At 36.1% G+C, this 22,436-nt stretch overlaps 1 pseudogene; it reads left to right on the top strand.

Moving 5' to 3' along the window:
- LOC124873049 overlaps window positions 1-22,436 on the top strand; it is a 34,866-nt pseudogene that overhangs the window by 11,417 nt on the left and 1,013 nt on the right.

Genomic DNA, 22,436 nt, shown 5'->3' with positions numbered 1-22,436 from the left:
GGATATGTGGACAACCATTATGCCTCCCTAACAGGAAATACAAAAAACAAACAAAATAGAACAGGACTGGAAATATCCAAAAAAAATATAATTTTATACATCATGCTACGACAAATGTATAAATACAACATCACATCATGGGAATATGAACTTCACGTCTAAAAACATTTATCAACAGACTCTGTAAACCAGAGGGATTAAAAGAAAAAAAAAGGGGGAGTGGTTAAATAACGGAGTTACCAGGGGTTTGTAATAAACTATAGTCTGAAATTAGAGAGAAAAGTTTAATTGCAGGGGCCGTGTTAACTTTTTTAAGAGATTTATAAAATAACAGAAACTCATTTTTCAATGCCATCCAAACAGGTAAAGATTTTATAAAACGACATTTGTGAATATGAAGTTTAGCAAACAAAATAATATTATTTGCTAAATATTCAGCTTTTTTATCCGTTAATAACATGCCATATTTAACATCTTTCCAGGAGAAATAAACCAACTTTCAAAGACTTAGAGATCAACCAGTTATGAATTTCCTTCCATAAATTTTGTACAGGTTCACACTCAAAAGAATAGATGTTCTGTTGACTCCACAGCAGAATTACAAAAATAAGATTTCTCCGTTTCAAACTTAAATAGTCTTTAAATGAATTCTTGTGAAGGATAAATTTCGTTCAGAATGTTAAAGTGAATTTCTTAAAATTTACGGGGAATTGGAAATTTCAGAAATTTAGTTCTGATTAATCGAATTTAACTTTTCTTAAAGTTTTTTAAAGAGAATGTACATTTTGATGTCCCAGGATACATTTCATTAATTAAGAATCTTCTCAAAACCAAATTACTACACTTTCTATCCACAAAATGTATGTTGTTATTTTTTATTTCGTGCATTTTAGGAGACTGAGATTTAATTAAATTATTTTTAATAATATTTAGCATAGCAGTTGGAATATTGTCAATCACATTTTGGTAATCCTCAGGGGGATAGACTAAACTATATTTATGGCTAAATTCTTCATATTTTAATATTTCCCCTTTGTTATTTAACAAATAAACAATAGACCAGATTCCCTTTTCCATCCATTCTTCAATAAATAATGATTTTCATCTTTTTAGAATCACCCTGTTGTTCCATAAGGGACATTATGTGAACTAAAATTATGTTTATAGATCATTTTCCAAAAAAACAAGACCTGTTGGTGGACAGCAGAGAGTTTTATGGGTTATCTGGAAACCTCACAATCACATTTCAAAAGGAAGTCTGTTCCTCCTAATTTCCTAAATATGAACGTAGGAACACTGAACCATATGTCCTTGCTACATCTTAAAATGGATTGAAGCCATTTCATCTTCAACACGCCACTCATTACCTCAAAATCTATGGCTTTTATTCCACCTTATTCAAAACTTTTAATCATGTCAGCTTTTCGGATATAACGATGTTTATTTTTCCAAATAAAGTTAAAGATGAGGCTGTTTATTACTTTTGTAGTTTTTACAGAAAAAGGTAGTGAATAAACAGGGTATATTAGTCTAGAAATTAATTCAGTTTTTGTCAACAAGGATCGTCCAAATAATGTTAAGTCTCTTTGCAACCAATTATTAAGGATCTTCTTTGATTTTTCAATCGGCGTTTGGATATTCTTAGCATTACTTACTTTAGAGTCATTAGATATCCATATTCCAAGGTAACGAACCTCCTTCTTCACTGGGATACCATACAACATATTTTCCGAACTATCATGAATACTCAGAAGTTAAGATTAAGAAATAAGCCAGAGGTCTGGGAGAATAATTTTACCAAGGGCAACAGGTATTTGTTCCTTATTTCTTAAAAACAATGTCGTATTGTCTGCTAGTTGACTCACAACTATTTTTTTCCCATCTATGGTGATTCCTTCAATTTTAGATTTTTTCAATAGAGTGGCCAGCATTTCTGCAACAAAGGAGATAAACTACACCCTTGTCTTATACCTCTTCCTATCTTAAATCTTGGACAAGTACCCTCAGGAAGGGAGACACAACTGTTTATGTCTGTGTGCAGCATCCTAATTATATTTAAAAAATACTCTCCAAATCCAAAATTTTGAATGTATTATAAATGAAAGGATGTTCGACAGAGCCAAAAGCTTTTTAAAAATCTAGAAATAAGATATACGCATCATCCTCCACTACATCATTATAATCTATGAGGTCCAAGACCAATCTGATATTATTATGAATTGATCTACCTTTCATGAATCCTGATTGTGAGCTGCTTATAATTTTTGAAAGTCCTGATTTTAATCTAAATGCTAAGACCATGGTTAGAAATTTAAAGTCAGTATTGAGAAGATTAATTGGCCTTAGATTATTTAATAATCTTCCAGCTTTTCAAGGTTTAGGGATTAGTTTAATTATACCTTGTTTCATTGTGGTTATCAATTCTTTTCCATCTATACTCTCTTTAACTGCATCAAATAATAGAGCTGTTATATCTTCCCAAAAATGCTTGTAGAAATTTGCAGTCAATCCATCTGGACCAGGCGAACGATCAGGTGCTATTTTTTTAATAACATTGTCTAATTCTGCAAGTTTTAAACTTTCTTCACAGAGATTTTTAAAATCATCATCAATTTTTGGAATCGTATTCCTTATCATATGATAAAAAGAATTAGAATGCTCTTCACAGTCGGATGGGAAATAGATTTTACTATAAAAGTTATATATTTCTTTAGATATTCTCTTTGAATCTGTGCATTTCCCCCCATTAATCAATATAGAAGAAATGGTATTCTTTTCTTGTCTTTTTTTCGAGCCTAATGAAAAAGGATGAATTTATTTTCCTGTTTTCGATCCATTTGGCCCTTGATTTGATGAATGCGCCTTGTGCTTTATTTTGGTAAAACTGGTCTAACTGTGTCTGAATATTAGAGATTTCTATCTTATCATCTTCTGACCAGTAAATTTTAGAATAATAATCCAGCATAAGTTTTGACCAACTTATTTTCCTTCTCCCTTTTTTCCAAGATTAGTTTTTTATTAAAAGCGATAGACAATTTTCTTACAGAGAATTTGAAAAATTCCCATTTCTGTATTTTAGATAGGTGGTTGTCATTAGTAATATCTAGAATCAATTCTTTAATTTTGCTGCGATATATATCCTGCTTTAACAGGGATGAGTTAAATTTCCAGAAATCCTTTTTTTTTTTCTAAATTGAGTCTGATTAAAAATAGTCAGGTTTGTTATACAGTGAACACTTAGGGTGCTAATAGAGATATTAGTCATAATTTTGAACTGCATTGTGGAAACCGAAACTAACCAATAATCAATTCTGGATTTAGCATTTACATTAGGTTATAACCAGCTAAACAGTCTAATGTTAGGGTTGCTTGCTCTCCCCACATCCAACAAACCATTTTCACTCATAAAGTTTACAATAATTGGGTTTGGCTGACACTATTCTACACACTTTCTAATACCACTTCACCAGGAAACTTATGAAAACAAATAGCCACCCCTGTCAAATGGTTGGATCCACGACTGAATATCATTTTGTCGCCCCACTGCTGGGACCAAAATTTTATATCAGAATTATGAGAATGAGTCTCTTGAAGAAAACAAATATTTGACCTTTGCCCCTTACGAAAAAAGAAAAACTGCTTTCCGCTTAACTGAGTCTTTTAAACCCCTAGTATTAAACGATGATCAGAAAACATCACTTAAAAGTGGTAATATTGAACACATTATTAAGAACATAAAAATTATTTAGGGTGGTAGTATAGAGAACATTGTGAACGTCCCATTTTTAGATCATCTCCACCTAACTTTTCGTTATTATGAATAATCAACCAGCTCCTTCCGGACTAACTTCGATGCGCTTGCCATTAATGTAGCCATGTGGATCACAAAAACCTGCAGCTTTTCCTTCCTTCCTCGCTTGTTCAATTTTGGGCCACATTGCTCGTCTTGCCATAAAGTCCTCCCTTGTTAGATCTTCAGCAAATCGAACACCCTCCTCTCTACAGAGCACTGATGATTTGGTTCTTTTCCAGATGTCGTCTCGGATGGCTCTTTTGAAGACAAGAACTAAGATCTGTCGGTGCCTGTTCTCAGTGTTCAAACTCTGTGAACACTATCTACAGCCTCCTCCATGTTCTCCGTCAGGTCTGGGGCCTCTTTGCACAGCAGGTTGATAATGTCGGTTCTAATGTTCTCATTCACGTCTTCATTTTTACCTTTAATTCGAAGATTCAAACTTCTTTTGTCTTTCCTGTACCACCAGCCGTTCTTTCAAGTCTTCTTTTTCTTTTTGGAGAGAGCCAACTTGTTTTTCTAGAAGGTTGATTTTAGATTTGCATTCCTCAATATCTTCAGAGTTGCGTTGTATAGTTTTTGGTACAGAGGCTAGCATTGTCAGGATCTGTGCTTTGTCTGTTTGTTTGGTGCTTTTACTGTGCTTAGCCCCTAGATGGCGTGGAACCTGGAGGAGAGGTGACAGGTGTTCATCAATCCCTTGATTACCTGCTGAGGAGTATATGTGGAGGAGGCTGCCAGCTACTCACTGCCAGAGTGTTGTCCCTTAGTGGTACAGCTCAAGCCACATTACCTTGTCTTGTTCCTTGCCTTGACTTCTAGTAATTTGTATGTGTCACCCTGCAGGGTCACCAGAACCTGACCTTGTCTTTTCATGTGGAATCTTGCCTGGATTTACCACTTCTGGAAAGAAGCTATCTAGCTCCATGAACAAAGACTCAAATCTCTTGTACCTCACCGGTTGGCAGTCTCCTGAATTCTTCGCTCCTTGGATACCATTCAAGAACCCTGTCCACCCTCCTCCTTCCACTGCACCCACTTCTGAAAAACCCTGGACCATCTTATCATCCTGGCACTCCATTATCCACCATCATCTGCCTCACGGGTAAACAACTCGTTGGTCTCTCTGTCCTCTAACCCCCTGGCAGATCTTTCCATCAACCCAGTAAGGCTAAATAATTATTTTGTAGTTTTTGACCCTGAGTATTTCCTGCTTACCATCCTGTTTATTTTACAGTTGGTTTCCCAGTTCCAGTTTCCCTGCACACGCCACTGCACTGTAAATAAACACTTTACTGAAAAACTTTGTCTCCTGAATTGCTTTCTGCATGTGGGTCAAATCCGTTAAAACCAATATGACAAGCATAGCACTATGGTGCTGTAATTGTGAGCAAATGTCATCCATTTGATCATCAAGCCGCTGTCCTAGTTTAGTAATAGCAGACACAATATAATTCTTCAGGGTGTTACAATCATTTTCATCAGGTGAATATTTAGCTTTTTTTTCCAGTTGTTTTTTCTGGCGTATTCATTGGCGTCAGGTTCTCTCTACCACGCTTAGCAGCAGAGCTAGCAGCTTCTGCTTGCATAGCATAATCATGCTCCACTGCTTTATCTGAGTGTCTAAACAGGGTAGATTTAGCTCCTGCCAGGTTCTTAGAACTTTTCATTAGGTAGCCAGTTGAAATTGCTGCACTAATGCTATTCGGGAGTGGATATACAGATCTTGCATAATAGAAATTCGGGACGGTGTTTGCAGCTTCAGAAGGATGCGGCTGCCTCACTCGTCATTCCAACGGAAGCCCTTCCAACAGCCAGAAGTCCATGACCATCTTTAGAAGTTCCACAGAAAACACTGTGATGTAATAGAGAGCAAAACGTAATAGGAAATAGAAAAATCTGAACAGACTGACCAAATTTGACCCAAAATGCATCTGAATATATTATCGCAGGATCAGGAGTGACTAAATTCAAATTTTCTAGACTTTCAGAGACTTCCAATACACAAAAAATGTGTTTAAGAGCTAAAAAAGTGGATTTTGCATGATATGTCCCCTTTAACTTGACGTTATATTCAACTTATTTATGTTATTAAGTTGCTATCTTATTTTTCTTTTGTTTTCATTATTTATGTTCATCATAAATTTAAATCATAATGTTCTTAAGATGTCCTAAAACAAACGGAAGTTTGCAAATCGCTTTCAGCAATTAATTACAAAGGTTTCCACCTTCAGCATTTCACATCACACACATTTTATGCTTTTTATGTAACTATTGTGCCTTTTTTCTTCTGTACATTTGAACTCTGATCAAAATGTCAGAAATTAAGAGCTTTTCTGCTGATCTTCCTTCCATGAGATGGCGCCAGGTGACAAGAGAGAAAAGACTACCCACTTCCTGTCTAATGTGCCCTGCATGCTGCTTAGAGTTGAGCAAAACACCCACTACAATGTGATATATCGGGGCTGTGACTGCTAGATGTGCCTACTTAGAGTCCTGAGAAATGATTTGGAATAGGAATCTTGGTCGGTAGAGTGGGACATTTTGTGTTCTTTCAGTTTTTCCTTTTAAAGTGTAGAAAAAAATAAGTTATGCAGAAATGTCTGCTGTTGAGATGACACCTAGGGATAAAATGCGCAAGAAACAACATAAATGCAATAAAATAATCTGAAAAATAGTGTCTCTTTTTACTTGCTGTTCAGTTTAATCCACATCTCCTAATATCATCTGAATTTCTCGATTGGTTTAAAGCCACGACGCCAGGACAATCTGTTCAGCCTCTTTTCGGTACAGCTCTCTATGATCGTTATGACCTCATCAAACAGTGTTACGCAACAGTCCGATGGGAGGCATTGATCTGTCTCTGTGATTGATTGGCCAACCCGGAAGGAAGCGAGCTGGGAGGTCAGGGTCTCCAGTTTGGCAGATGTGTGGCAGTGACGCTGTGAAGTGGAAAGTTTTGACTTATCTGGGTAATGCAGCAGAACATTCTGATCCTGACGGCCTTGGTGGGGTTTATGATGTGTGGAGGTCTTGGATAATATTAGCAGGAAAGGACAGATTTAGGGAGATGTATTTATTGTTATCAGGGAGAGTCTCTGGTAGATTTTACAGTATATTTTGAAGATATTTCAGTTAAAAGTTAAAAGTAGTTTCCGATTAGTGGTGCTAAGGCTATCCACAGCTGTCCTTACCTGAATATAGACTCTACTATAAGTAGAGATGCATGCATCGATTATGGTTTTAAAGGCCAAACATGCCTTCTGATTTGTGTGAGTGTTTGACCTGCTAATTCCATCGTTGAACAGTTTGGGTTTCTTTCTAGGAGATATACATTTATATTTTTGTTTTTCAAAATCTGGTGCAATTGTAAAAGTCTGTTTCAGATAAAACATTAATTGGTAGTAGGTAGATACTAACAGGTAAAAATATGCATCCTCTTTCAAATCTGGGCTTTATTAGGACACAGTAAAAATTATCTGGTCTTTATCAGTTTTTTTAAAATCACTTAATAGATAATAGATGATAGATTCAATAGTTTGTAGAACCTAAGTTAGGCATTTCCTGTCTGACATTTGAAGTGTCACATATTGTCAAGTAACCTTTTTATAGAGCTGTCAGTTCATTGAGTTTTGTAGATGCTCATTATTTTACAGCTCTCTAAAGGTCTGGCTAAAGCATTTCACTCAGCCTGAATTCTGGACTTTAACTGGGCCATTGCAATATCTTGGCATAACTGGCATTTTGTTTTACTTGTGCAGCTGTATTTGGGATCATTGTGCTACTGGTGACCAAGTATGGGCCAAGTTTCAGATGGCCTCACAGCTGACTCTAGAACACTTTGTTATACAGAGGAGCTCATGTTCTACGCAATGACTTTAAGAAGCCCAGGTCATGTGGCTGCAGTTCAAGCTCAAATCATTATGCCTCCACCCCTGTGCTTGAATGTTGGGCTGTGTTTGGTTTTCACCAGACCTGGCTCTGTGCATTATGGGCAGACCTTTCCACTTAGGTCTCATCTGTCCGAAGTAAATTGTTCTAGGGGAATTTTGGTTCATTCAAATTCAAATTTCCAAACCTAAGTCGTGCCGACATTTTCCATGCTAACTGTGCCCTGTAGATGCTGAGATCAGGCAATTCAGGTCTTTTTGGCAATTTTTCTGAGCACTGCATGATCTGACCAGAGGAATTTCCTGTGATGTCTTCTCTTGAGAACATTAGCTACAGAAAGTAAAAAAGATGTGCTGTGTTATTTTACACACGGCCGTTCCATCCTGCCTAAGTTTTCCTTAATAGATGATGACAGTCCGAAAACTGACTGCAACAGGTTTTAATTTTTGGCCGCTGAGCAAAACACAGAAGATAGATTATAATAAATTTGTTGTTAAGCCGTGGTTCTTTCTTGGTCAGAAAAAAGGTAATTTGTTAGTACCCCTTAGCTATCTTCCATTTGACTAAACTGAAAAACAAAACAAAAACCTAACCACAAATATATATTTATATTTGTGAGCACTCACCAGTTTTGCTAACCTGTTGAACAATCGATGCATCCCTTCTAATAAGAGGACAGGCAATAGGGAGTTAGCTATTCCTGATCTGAAATGATGTGGCAGGACGTTTTATGCCTGTGGAAAGGCATGCTGGAAGTCATTGATATTCACAGTCAGGTGGAAAACAACTGGACACTCCATCAGGTAGAACTAAAATATGCAACATGTTATGTTAAGCAACCAGAAGGGTGTCTGTGTGTTAGCCAAAAGTGGGTGTTAGGAAGAGTTGCAGATGCGTTTCCATACAGCTGTAGAGAGGCAGACGGAAAGATGGCAGAAAAAGTAAAACAGTTTCTCCAGCAGCATAGTCTAAGTACTAAGGGTTCCTCTAAAGAGTTGTTTAAATTACTTTGCAGCAATGTGTGCATTAAACCAGTTCTTTGTGAAAGAATAGGTTAATAATGTAGTTTTAAATATTGAAACTGGTCATTGAAAATGATTTTAAAAAACCCAACAAAATAAATAAATGGGTTCCAACCCAGTCTGGAAAGGTATGAGGTTTGATTGAAGGATTTTATCTGGATAAGTATTTAAAAGAGACTTTATTTCTTCTCCCACACTCTAAACAATCTATCCATATATTCACCTTCCTTCCTTCCTGACTGCCTAGCCCACCCACCTCGAGTCTAGAAAGGATGGAAACTTCACAAGTACAATTCGTCGGATTGCTGAAGCCAAGAAAAAAGTAAGAAAACAGAAATGGAAAGACTTCCATCCATTCGTTTAATAGTAAAACATATCATCTGTTTGTGTGTTTCTAGGATTCCACCCCACAGGCTTCGGTGTTCCTAAAGATTATGGTGCAGTGTATATCAGTTACTTCATCCACCGTGACCCAGAGGTGTTCCAGCAACCTGACAGCTTCTTCCCAAAAAGATGGAGTGGGAGGTAAGGTTTTTAATTCTTTGAGTGTAGTAGGTTTAGAGCTCTTTGCATACTCAACTAAATGTCTAACAGCAGAGGATGCAGGGGAGACTTTCAGAGTTTGTTTGCTCTTGCTTTCTAAAAAGTTTATTTTATCGAAACAGACAGCACAAAACATTTAGGTGAGAAAACTGGGGAAACAGAACAGTGTGTGTTTACACATCAGAGCTGAACTTTCACACCAGATTTGACCAATCTATTACACACATAGTGTTAAGATACATATCTTCAGGGTGCAGCACAAATGTGTCCACTTTAAGGTAAAGTAGTGTTCTTTTTAATTGTAACCTTTGAAACCTTCCTGTTAGAAGTTTGATCAAGCTGACAAATTTTTGAGCAGGTACAGTTTGGGTTTGGATATTCACCATGAGCATGAATCGTATAAAATTTGGTCTTCAATTATTTATGTTTGGCAATAAATTTGCTGTGGATGTTTTCCTAATGAAAACAGCTTCATAAATATACATACGAGCTCAAATTTACACGTACAATAATATTTGGTTTAATGTCCGTTAACAAGTTGCACCTTGACAACATGCTTTTTGTATCCATCAGCAAGCATCTGGCATAATTCTCATTGTTTATTTGAAATTTCATTTTTAGAATAAATTTAAGCAACCTCGTTGCTTAAATTTAGATCTGGTTTTTAAGCCTAGTCCATGTTCAGTAGGGTTGAGGTCGGAGCTTCAGGAAGGTCATTTCAGAATTTTAAGGTTAGCCTGTTTTATCCATTCTCCAATCAATTTTGTTGTATATTTGGGATCATCGTCCTGCTGGCACGCCCCATCAAGATTATGTCGTTGTTGATTTGTGAAGAATTAGAAGGTAATCCATGTTGACTGGTTATAAGGTAATTCCCTATTATTCGATTCACTTTGGACAATGCAAAAGCCCAACAGCAGTATGTAGTCACCATCGTGCTTCATGGTGATATCCTAATTTTAGCTTTGGAACCCTCACCTTGGCTACTTTAAACTTGTTTTATTTAGTAGAAGGGACTTTCTTGGTCAACATAAGCAGCTTTCCATGTGGACTCAACTGTCTGTCACCAGCCTCCATTTGGTACTTTCTTTATTATGTGAAAATGCCAACACTTTGTGTTACACCTTGCCCAAAACTACTCCCATAATAGTAATGCCAGTATATAAACATTTACTATACTTTTTTATGATTTTGCCAGAATAGGTGAAGTTGATCCATTCATCTGTAGTCTAAAAACCTGCCGAAAATATTGACCATACCGAGCATTGCCTGCTGCACCATTACATCAAGTTTTATTTTTCTGCTAATCTGCTGTGGCTTAATGTTGTAACAAACACTTTCTCACCTATACTTACCATTAGATGGAGAAAGAGGCAGAATGCTTTCATTTACTATGATACATTAAGGGTGTTGAGGAAAAAAACACCAAGAGAAAAAAAAGGCTGCATTTTTGTATAGGTGTTCTTCAGCACATAGTTAAGATGAGATGAGATTTACAAAGGAAAGGAAATTTAAGAGTCTTGATTTCTTGCAACAGCAGGGTTTTTATTGTTGTGTCTGTGGTAGTCAAGGGCATCGGTTTTTGCTGGAAAGACCAAATAAAGTTGAAAATGACTTTTCTGTACTGGAAAGACAAACAGAAGGTCAAAGCAATACAGGAGGAGATAATGGTGGGAAAAAGTGAATAATAAATACTAAGTGAACTGTTTCTTCATAACACCACCAACATAATTAATATATTTTTCTTTCTTTCTTTCTTTCTTTCTTTCTTTCTTTCTTTCTTTCTTTCTTTCTTTCTTTCTTTCTTTCAGGTTCCATAAAGCTTCTGTAGAAATATCTGTCATCCATTCCTGGTGACATTTTTTATTTACGCTTTTAAAACAAGCCAAAAATACTGGGAAGTCTAGAAATTTGAGTCTGGAAAAGGATAGAATTTTGACATGTGCTCAGTTCAAGAATGAAGTAAAAACTCTAAAATAAATACAGATTAAACAAGGAAGTACACTTCAAATTGATTGTTTCTTTAACATAGAGGTCTTATGTGGACACAGAAAGATTTCCATTTAATAGGAAAACACATCTTCATTGTCCATGTGTACGACATGTTAAGTATTAAGTATAGCAGAATTGCTGAGCCTCAGAAAAACATCCATCCATCCATCCATTACTCTGTCCATCCCTTAGTCTTAAACAACTGGTTGAAAAAGGACTGAGAACTCTAGAAATGTGAGCCTAGAAAAGTGACCTTCTCTGGATAAATAAAACCTCATTTGGGTCATTCAACTATTTTTCTCCATTCACCCACTTCCTCCATTCACCTGTTTATTCTCATTAATGCTTGTTAATGCCCTGGAAATGTATGCATCTGTTGCCATGGAAACCAGTTACCTATCTTTGTCTAGAAGCATTCTTTGCATGTATACATTGGCAGGTATTCACTGGAGAAGTAAAAAAATCTATATTCAGATTCTAATCTGTACTACAACGTTTTAGTGAGAAGCTCATTAGTTAGTGTCTAGTAAAAAGTTCATCTGGGAACCTGTTAATTAAAACGAATGCATCCTAATTTGTATATGTTTCCTTTACAGTACTGAAAATGGTATTGAGTAATAAATTTCAAGAAACCTTAGGAAGTTTTTGAAATTGTTATGTCTTTAACTCAATACGCTTTGTTAGGTATACCTACAGGGTTGAATACTGTGTGCATTAGATTGAACGAGGTATATAAAATGTTCCTCAGAAATGTTGCCATTTATGTGAAAACATCCTACATTTGCCACAGATTTGTCAGCTGCACACCCATGATGTAAATCTACTGATCCGTGACATCCCCAAGGTGCTCTTTTGAGTGCACTCACTGTCCTGTTGAAGAAACCATTTTGAGATGATTTGAGCGTTGTTACATGGTGCTTCATCCTGCTGGGAATAGTGATCAGAAAATAGGTACACTGTGGTCATAAGGGATGGGCATGATCAGCAACAATACTCAGATAGGCTGTGGTGTTTAAATGACGCTCAGTTGGTACTAAGGGCCCAATCGTGTACCGAGATAGTACACCCCACACCATTACACTACCTCCACCATCTAGAACCGATGACATACGGCAAGTTGGGTCCATGTTTTTTAAGTTGTTTATGCCATGTTCTGACTTTATCATCTGAAAATCGTTGCTAAAATTTAAAGTCATCAGCCCTGGCAGCGTTTTTCCAATCTGTTATTTTTCAATTTTGCAAATTGTAGCCTCAGTTTGCTGTTCCTAGCTGACAGGAGTAGCACCCGGTGCAGCTGTAGCCCATCTGCTTCAAAGTTTGAGGTGTTGTGCATTCAGAGAGGTTCTTAGGCATACATTTGTTGCTACAAATAGGTACTTGAGCTACTGTTGTCTTTCTATCACCTCAAACCAGTCTGCCCATTCTCCTCTGACCTCTATAATTAACAAGTCATTTTCATCCATACAACCGCTGCTCACTGAATATTATCTATATTTCAGACCATTCCCTGTAAACCCAAGAGATTTTTGTGTGTGAAAAAAAAACATCAGCAGGTTCTGAAATACTCAGAGAAGGCCATCCGGTACCAAGCACAATGAGATGCCTAAAGGCTTTAAGTTGTTACCATGTAACTGGGTGATTTGCTATTTGTGTTGACAAGCATGGGAACAGGTGTTCCTAATAAAGTGGCCAGGGAGTGTGTTTCGTCTGTATGAGCAGAAAGCTCTGGCCTTAAGAGACAGGAAGAAATCACATGCAGGTCCAAAATATATATATATATATATCAAAGAAGATGTTAAACTGCTGCTTGATCAATGTAGCTCTTGATAATAGGTGTAATAAATATGCAACATTTATAAATGCAGTTTTCATTATAAATGTATATCCATTTGTAGTATGTATGAAGGCAACTGAACTGAGACTGAGAAAAAAAATCTCTGAAGGAGCAGACAGGTAGCTGCTGCCTTGGTAACTGAACCCCCACCCCATACCTATTTTTATCAACGGGGATTCCCTCTGTGCATCACGCAGATTGGAGCAGGGTTAAGGAATGAGTCAGAAGAGATTTTCCTTGCAGCACTGACGTAAAAAATGTAAGACAATTAAAACTTGTTTAATTATTTAAACAGAAGAGACATAAAGCTGTATAATAAAAGCTGGTTAATCTTTCAGATTTCCTAAATACCAGAGGTTCGACGACATATGGAGTATTGTACTGTCTTTGCTGTCTATAAATGTCATTAAAACTAAACCTGGAGTGATTTCTTTTTCTGTCTAAAAATGTGTACGGCACTTCAATGATTCCCATCTTTGAGGACCTGCACCTTAAGGCTGTACAAGGCAAAGAGACTGCCAGTATGTTTAGTGCATTCACAAAATGCATTGAAACCTAATTTGAATCAGACGTTATGTCATTAAAAAAATAAAAAAACTTAAATATACAATTTTGTAAACCATAGACTAATGCATTGTTGCTTAAAAACTGCAGTGCCTTCTGACAGAAGCACCATAATCACACTGTACAAGCAGACCAGTAAACAGAAGCAGCATCTTGAACCTTTATACTATGGAGGACAGAATTAAATAATGTCGTATGGGGGAGCAACAAGACGAACGAGTGTCTGTGTCTTTATGCACTGATTTGCAACCTGCTGTGCAAACAGCAAACTGTTATTTTAACATTCAGCTGTACATATTCTTGAAACTGTTTATGATGATACAAATTAAGAATTTTGGAAACTGTTGAAGTTTATTTTGAATTAACATAACTTGCAACTGGCTAAACAGCAACTATTCTTTACTTGTTTTAGTTTTTTTACAGCTTTTCTGTCACATAACACAGGCAGCATATGAACCATGTGCTCATATGCTGCCATTAGACCTACCATACAAGCATAATGCCTGTGGAATTGCTTATATGGGTTCTATTTAGTTGACCCAAGTGGGCTTCATACAAAAACCCCACATTTTCCCTAGTCCTACTTAGCATCTATCCAACCTAAGCAAAACCTACACAAGGTCCATATGTTGGCTTGCTATATGCCTAATTAAAGCTATGCCCGATATTTTAAACTGCATAACATACTCACTACAATTATAACCAGTCAACATGGTTGCCTTAAGAAAATCATGTTTCATAATTAACTCGGATTTTGAAGCCGTAGTTCATGGAAGTTTTTTAACTGCAACTTTTCTTACTTCCTACAACAGCTAGCTGTGCTGCAGTGCAAATACTAGTTTGCACATAAACGGGAACAACAGTTGAGTTTATTTTGTACTTCTTTTCTCGTCTATAATTATGATACAATCTACCATGTTTTTCTTAGCATTTTCATCACCAAAATGCTATTTAGTCTGCACGAATGACAGCGCCTAAAAATCTTTCTTGTTGGTACTACTCCTTATCAAGAACACATGTGATATGTAAAAATGTTGATAAATATCAAAATGAAGATATGACACACATTATATAAATAGATACTTAAAAAAACAGTGTTAATTTCAGTGTTGGCATTGTCCCCAGATAGTGAAAAGTCCATCCAGATACTGGGAAAAAAACCCTCAGCAATGTGGTTTTATCAAAAAGTGTTTGCATCTTGCCTTAATTGATATTTTGTTATTTTGTTTCCTGCTTGAGTTAGGTTATTCAAACCTTAAGATGTTCATCTTTTGCAGCAACCAGTTATAGGTATAGGAAACGGATGTTAACAGCTTAACATTAGTTTCCTTACTGCTACTCAAGCAATAGGTTTGCATCGGGATTCAAAAAAGATTGCTGAATCCATATGTGTCTTTGTAGTATGTTCTCCACAGTTCCCTTTATCATCCAGCCTGTTTCTCCTTTCTTCTATCTGCCTCTCACTCTGCTTCTCCATCTGTCAGCTTTTCCAGAAACTGCTTTACTATCTGATGTGATAGTTTCCAGCCTTGTTTTCATGCCACCTGGCTGTTTAATTTAATGACTGCAGTCCTGTTATATAATAACCCCACCTACAATCTCCACAGTTTCATCTGTTCTTGTTTTTGGTATTTCCTTTGGTCATATAGTCCCCGTGTATGTTATCACGGTATACATTTTATGTATTTGTGTGCCTTTGCTGTTTCGGAAGGAAGCGAACAGGCAAGTTAACATCCCATTAGCCAAACGCCCACACATGCTCCGGCCCCATATAAATGACTCGGAAATGCTGTCAAGTGCAGATAGGAATCTCAGCGACTGCAGCAGATATTAGTGTGGGTTTCAGAGGAATTTGAGATCAGGAACATTCCTTCTTGTCTAAGAAAACATTTGTTAGTATTTATAGCTTAAGTGTTTTTGCATAAACCCTGCATGTGAATTAGTCAAGACAATGTAACAACTCAATCTGCAAAATATAAGCTTGTGCATTTCATAAAGGTTGTAATGTAAATCTAAAGCTTTTTATTGTAGTTATAGCTTTTCAAAAAAACACAAGGTGTAAGGGAAAAGTTACTCTTTTGCATTGATCAGAACATGTGCAATCGGTCCCTTATAATTAAACCATAACTTGAAAGCTGCTTTTTGCACTTACTAATGTTATCTTTGTCTGATGTAAAATTCATTTGAGATCTGTAAAGACGCAAATACATTTTCATAGGACTGTGCATTTTAAGTTAATAGTTTACAGAAAGGATTTGTTTTAAATTGTTCTTTTGTAAAATGTAGTGCTTTGCTTGGAATATCATAAAATTTAATGGCTAGAGTATCAGCTGCTCACTCAACTCGGTGCAAAGATCAGGTGACATGATACAGACAGACTGTGAGCTGCAGCAGCCAACACAGTTTTTCTTTTCCAGTGAACATCCTTGTAAAGATTAGAAATCCTTTAGATTGTTAAAGAAAACCCAGATTTGTTACATCAACAAACTAAGGGGTGCAGTTGACATAAAATCAAAGATAGTGGACCGACAAATATTGAGTTGAGTTTACCCATAGGCTAAACCATTCATTTAAAAATGCTGTGATCGGGACCCAATTAGTGTGACCTGATCAGAACCTCACTAATCTGAATGCATTTTTTTATTAACTGGTTACATTTCTAACAGTTAACCCTTTAAATATATCTAAAGAATTTACATTCTGACCATGTTTTTTCATCTTAGTGTCTGGGTCATGGGGTCTTCGCCTGCTCCCTGGTTATACTTTAACAGAGTGAAATTGTTAAAATGTCCACCATATTATTCTCAGATTGTTCCCATTTTCCATCCATTCTTCATTTTTGACATGTTTTTTTTTTTGTTGTTGGGCCGCTTCTCTCTTCAACTCTCAGTATTACAGGACTCCACAGTGCACCACACATTTTAATGTTCCAGGGTGCTCCCTGATAGTACATTAAATTGTTAGAAAGATAGCAGCGGGAACACTAATAATCTTTCCGCTCACACACACGACCATCTGGCAAACTGCTTCCAGACTCTGCACATCCCTAATGCTTCCTGTTTGCCTTTAATCAGAGCTCAGGTTTCAGGAAGACAGGATGTATTAGACACAGGAGATGGCCTGAATGGGCAGGTTGTTGACAGACAGATTGAAATTACCAGCATGTATTTCTCTTTAGGACATTGTAAGGTATGACAGAGAGTGATAGACAAGCTAGTTTGGACAATTGATGTCTATTTTGAGCTTATTTTTTGGCAGCTACTATACCTGACCCTAATAGCATTTTTTTTTAACGGCTTTCATTAGTTAGAGATTTAAGCTGGTTTAAATAAGTTCCCCTGAACTGCTGTGAAAACTGAAATGGAAATGTCCAGAATATTCCATATTTTCTTTGACATTTTCTTGTATGTTTCCTTCAGGAATGCAGGCCAGGAGCATTTGCTATGTTCCTTTGGCAATGGTCCCGGAAGCTGCACTGGTTCCACACACACCAATATCTTCCTCAAAGTGAGCTCTGAACACGTTCAGCCATATCCTTACTTTTAATATGAATGCTTTTCATTAAACGTTTTATAGAGGTTGTCTTTTGTGATTAACATATGTTGAAAAAAAAAAAAAACTAATGACAAAAAATTTTTTATGAATAGAAAAAAGAATAAAATGTATTAATTAAAAATTTAAAATAATAATAATAAAAAAATTTTTTTTATACATTTAAAATCACCAACATACTTGTTGGGGATGCATCAGGAATGTTGCATGTACGTAGTAAATGTTACAGAACTAAATGTTTCACAAAGTATTTCTTATTTCTTTATGTTAGGACCCTCATAAAAATTATTTTTATATAACCCTAGTTGAGGTTGATCAAAAATGGAGAAAGATTTTTAGAGAGGATTGTCAGATCTTCTCTCTAGTGAAAGTGACCACGGAATGATAGTAGAGAGCAGAATAAACATACAAAAACACAAAAGTACAAAAGAGCAAAGTATCGCCGCCATCATCGGTGCCAACTTAAATGTATTAGCAGCATAGTAAAGTTAGAAAGTTTCAATAAGACACAACTGATCTCACAGATAATCTCTTAAACAGTCGAAAAGACAATTAATAAAAGAAAAAAACCTGTCACCAATCTTGGACCTCGAGCAGAATTTAGTTCTTTCTTTGAGGTTTTTTAGAGGACAAAAGTGGTTTTTTATCTACCCCTCTTCCAAAAAAATCATTGTTAGAAAATCTTTGCCTCTCTGTGCATGCAGATGCACTCCCACTCACCGTGCTGCAAATGTTGACAAAGCTCTGCACTGGTGGCAACATAATTCTGTAACGCACCTCTTAGTAGAAAATCATTCTGGAACTTGCTAAATATTTTTTGACTCACTCACGCCTTCTTCTCTGCAACTGAACCATTCACCTTAAAGTTATTGATTAAATAAATAAAAATATTTCGGCTTTAATATTTTTCTGCATCTGAGGTCATTTTGATGCACAGCAATAATGAACTCACACTTTTCTTTTAGGGTAGCTAGAGCCAACACATGAAGACAATATTATTAACTCGTCAGACATTTATGGCAATCAGTCTACAAATTAAATTCATGCAAAGTTTGCAGTGTCTAGTCAGATAAGGACGGTAACCATAATGATTACAACTTTAAATGCTCTAAAAGTATGCAAATAATACAACCCTCAACAACCTTAAGAATATTTTAATAAGGAAACAACTCATTCTGGAAGTTAATTCAGCTATTTGTTATTTTTATTCCATGACGTTCTATGTGTGGTTTGCCTTGCTTTCTTATCATTACAGTTTTACAAAAAAGAGACAAGACAGACAAGATGACAATGTATGGGGGGAGGGTTAACGTTTAAGAAAAAAGCACATTTGGAAGAATGAATAAACAAGGGGCTAGTCTCAGCCATTTACATCTAAAGAGTATGACTGTTAACTAATACAATTAAAGCATTTTATTTGACTTGCGTAGGTAGATTAGATTTACCTTGACATCACTGACATCTCCTAAATTAAAAAATGCACTCTTGTGGGTGTTATCTCAAGCTGTCTGAAGTGCAGCTCCAAGAAGTGACTCAACACACCTACACCCTACACACATATATATGCACTATCACATATGACTCATGCCAGATATAGGAATGTCCAGATAGAGATTTTTTCACCAAAACCAACTTCAGTTATTGAGTCTAGGTGGAATCTATGGTAAAAGAGAAACATAATTGAGTTTTCTCTATTGCAACCCATCAGTGCATTAAAGCACAACAGGAATAGCATCCTCCCCATTTATGATCAGCCCTAAGATGTTGTAGTGTGCCACTACTAGCGCTCTCTTCCCACTAAAGAGAAATTAAAATATAGTTAGCTGTTTATTTCATTTTTCCACACAGAAAAAATATCCCAACTCATCGTGAAACATAAACCAGAGAAACCGAAAAGTTGGAGTTTGAAGAAGCTTACGTAACCTACCCATAATCCATTTATCTATTTAAACAGAGCCTGTATAGTATTTGTTGACAGAAAAAAAAGTGAACAATGCTTTTTTTTTTAAACAATGTCAGTTTTTAATTTGCACATTCTCCATAACTGGCTGGAGAATGAAATACGAAATCAATGAAATAAGCAAAAACAATAAACAATAAAACATCGTCATTGAAATGTATACCTCGCCGTATTAGGATTCTTTTTGTTTGTCTTTAAATGGAATGTTTTTTAATTCATCATTAGATTAATTCTAATAATTAAACCCTGCAACTGAAACAATCTTTTTTTTATTATTATTTCTATTTTTTGCTTTCACAAACATTCAGTTTTCCCTAACATCTAACTTGTATTGTCTGATCTTGAACAACTTGCAACAAGATTGGAGGCATATTGTTTTTAACCAAAAATGTAATTTAAGCAACATAAAATCTACCAATCTTGAAAATTTTAGCACATTTATATTAATGAGTACGTTAATAGCTGGAACGAGATATTCTGATTTATGTACAACTCTTTAGCCCTTGTTTTGCATTAAGCAAATAGTTTTAACTCCTTTGTCAACTTTTTATCACAATGGGCATTAAAATATTTTTTTATCACCAATGCCCCACTTAAAGGCACCCATGCTGGAAATATTATGTAAAATCCTCTTTTAGCAGAGGTTAGAGAACACAGAGAGAGGGGGATCTTGGGTCTTCTCTAATGTTCTCTTGCTTTCTGCTCACCTCAAAGCCTTTCTATGGGACTTAGATCTAGTTGCTTTCTGTGTTGATTTGTCTGCATGTGTTGGATTATTATTCTGCTGAAAGATCTATTTTCAGTTTGCTGGTAGAGTTCATCTGGTTTTCACTGAAATTTGTATTCATGGTGCCATTCACTCTTAACAGGGTTCCTAGGGTCTTTACAAGAAGAACCACCCCACAGCATCACAGATCCTCCACCATACCTACCAGTGGACATGAAGGGCTTTCTCACATATGCATTCTTTGTTTTATGCCAAACTGAAACCCACCCACGGGTTCTGTTTAAGAACTGTAACAAACAAGGCTGGACAAGGACCCAAGTTTACATTAAAAAAAAATGCAATCACAAAAGTTAAAAAAAGTGTGTCCTTCAACACAACCAGAACTCAGGCTCCTACAGATTAGTTAAGTGCCAATTTTACACACAAATCTATAAATCTACTGACAAATTTATAGATACTCCTGGGCTTAACTTATGTGTACAAAGCACACCAATCCAAATAATCAATTTCCTTTATTCCAACATCTCCAGCACCATGAACAGACCAAAGAGCAGTCAAGGAACACCAAGGACAAGCAATTATTGGGTAATGGAAGAGATACAATTGAATAAAGTGAGAATTATCATTAGAGATCAACTCATAACTACGCTGGCGGAAGTAGTTGATGATCTGCTGGCAGTTGAACCACACACACCAAGAACACCACTGGTAATATAGTACAACATAATGACCTTGAATATTGCTTCTCCATGCTATAGAAGACACATGTACAAGTCCGTCATAGGTTTCCAAGTGAACATTTAACTGGTTCAGAGTATGGTTGGGAGAAAGCACTGAGCTTAGATTAAACCCACGGTGTTTGGGAGGTCATGGATGAGTCTTCTCCACCAAAGTCTAAGTAATTCTTTTAAAGGGAATCAAATACTTATTCCACTCAGTGACATGCAAACCAAGTTTTGTTTATGCAATGCATTTTTTATGATATCTTTAATATTCTGTCTTCCATGTTAAAATAAAACTACACCAACGTCGTTTAGAGATGGTGCTTTGGTTTGCTAGTATGAAAACATAGAAAATCAGCAGCACCACTTTAAACTTAGGTCTTTGGATGAGTGATAACAAATCCTAGACACTCAAGTTTTGATATTGCAGTTATTTTTTTAGAATTGTTATGGGAACATATAATATTATTAACTTAGTTCATTAACTCATTAGTGGGGTGGGGGGTGGGGGGGGTTGAGACACCATGTTGGGGGTCGCGAGATGATTTTCAGAATCATTGTGATGTGACCCCTGAGGTGAATGGAGGGTCAAAAGGCACAAAATTAAATAAACAAATTTATCATGAAATACATAAATGTACAGTGAAATAAACAAATGTACCATTAAATGTCCTATTAAAATGTAATTGTATAATTTATTTATTTAATACATTATTAAATAATGAAATTTACCATTAAATTATGAAACTGTATATTTCTTAAATAAATAAATAATAATTAGAAATAAAGTATATACATTAATATAGAGTGCAATAGTTCTCTGTATTTTTAGGGGGTCACCATGTCACCAATAGGGGTCTCTGATAATGGTATTTTGGGGGTCACAGGCTGAAATGTTTTGGAACCCCTAGAATATTGCATCAGACCAATAAGCAAAAACTTTTTTTAATACAGAAATGTGGGCTTTTTGAAAGGTATGTTTTATAGCTTCTTAAAAGCTCTTTTGACAAACAATCTTCATTAGAATACATATTCTAATTTATTAAATATGACTGTAATTATTTGGATTTTATTTTTTCCACTGAAATGTGCTGAAATTACCAGCTTAACTATTTTTTTATTGTGAGATTATGCTTCTGCAGTAAAATAATGACTCATTTTAAGGCTGTTTTGGAGACTGGGGAACCATGGAAATGAGTGCAGAAGTGAAGGTGCATCTTGTGCTTCACCATGTTCTACCCCCAGAAGCTTGCATTTCTTTAAGTCAAGAGAAAACAATGAACTATTTATTTTTTAATATTAATTATGAATGTGGATCCAACTGGTAATCTATTGCATTTGACTGGTTTTTAACAGGATGACCATTTTCTGCTCACAAACTGAGGAGGATATAATCAGAGTAATGAGGATTCTGTGGGGATCTAGGTCAGAGATGTGACTCATCGCTCTCCTTCCTTCATCCTTCCCCCTGTGCTCCTTCTTCCCTACCCCCCGCCCTCAGCATGATTTCCTCGGTTCCCTCAATGCTTTCCTCCCTATTCATTCATATTGCTCCTCCCCCCACATCAGGAAAATCCTCATTCATAAAGTAAAGGGTAGGGGAGATGCAATTGGTCAGTTAAGAAGCTGTAGGATAAGCAAATAAGAAATGCTGGGAATGACATCAGGATCTGAAGAGAAGACTTGGAAACTAAAGTAGAACAGAAAATATGGGTCTGAATTCAATTATGAGACTTGTTGCAGCAATTTACATCCAAAACACTTGCCGTTGTATTAAAGCTTGGTTGCTAAAAGTGTTGCTTTGCTATTTCAGACCTGGAACAAAAGTGTTGTGGA

Source organism: Girardinichthys multiradiatus, chromosome 8 (assembly GCF_021462225.1).
Source record: "Girardinichthys multiradiatus isolate DD_20200921_A chromosome 8, DD_fGirMul_XY1, whole genome shotgun sequence".
In the NCBI taxonomy this organism is placed as follows: domain Eukaryota; kingdom Metazoa; phylum Chordata; class Actinopteri; order Cyprinodontiformes; family Goodeidae; genus Girardinichthys; species Girardinichthys multiradiatus.
Note: the sequence above shows the minus strand (reverse complement) of the source record. Positions and strands in the feature narration are given on the sequence as shown.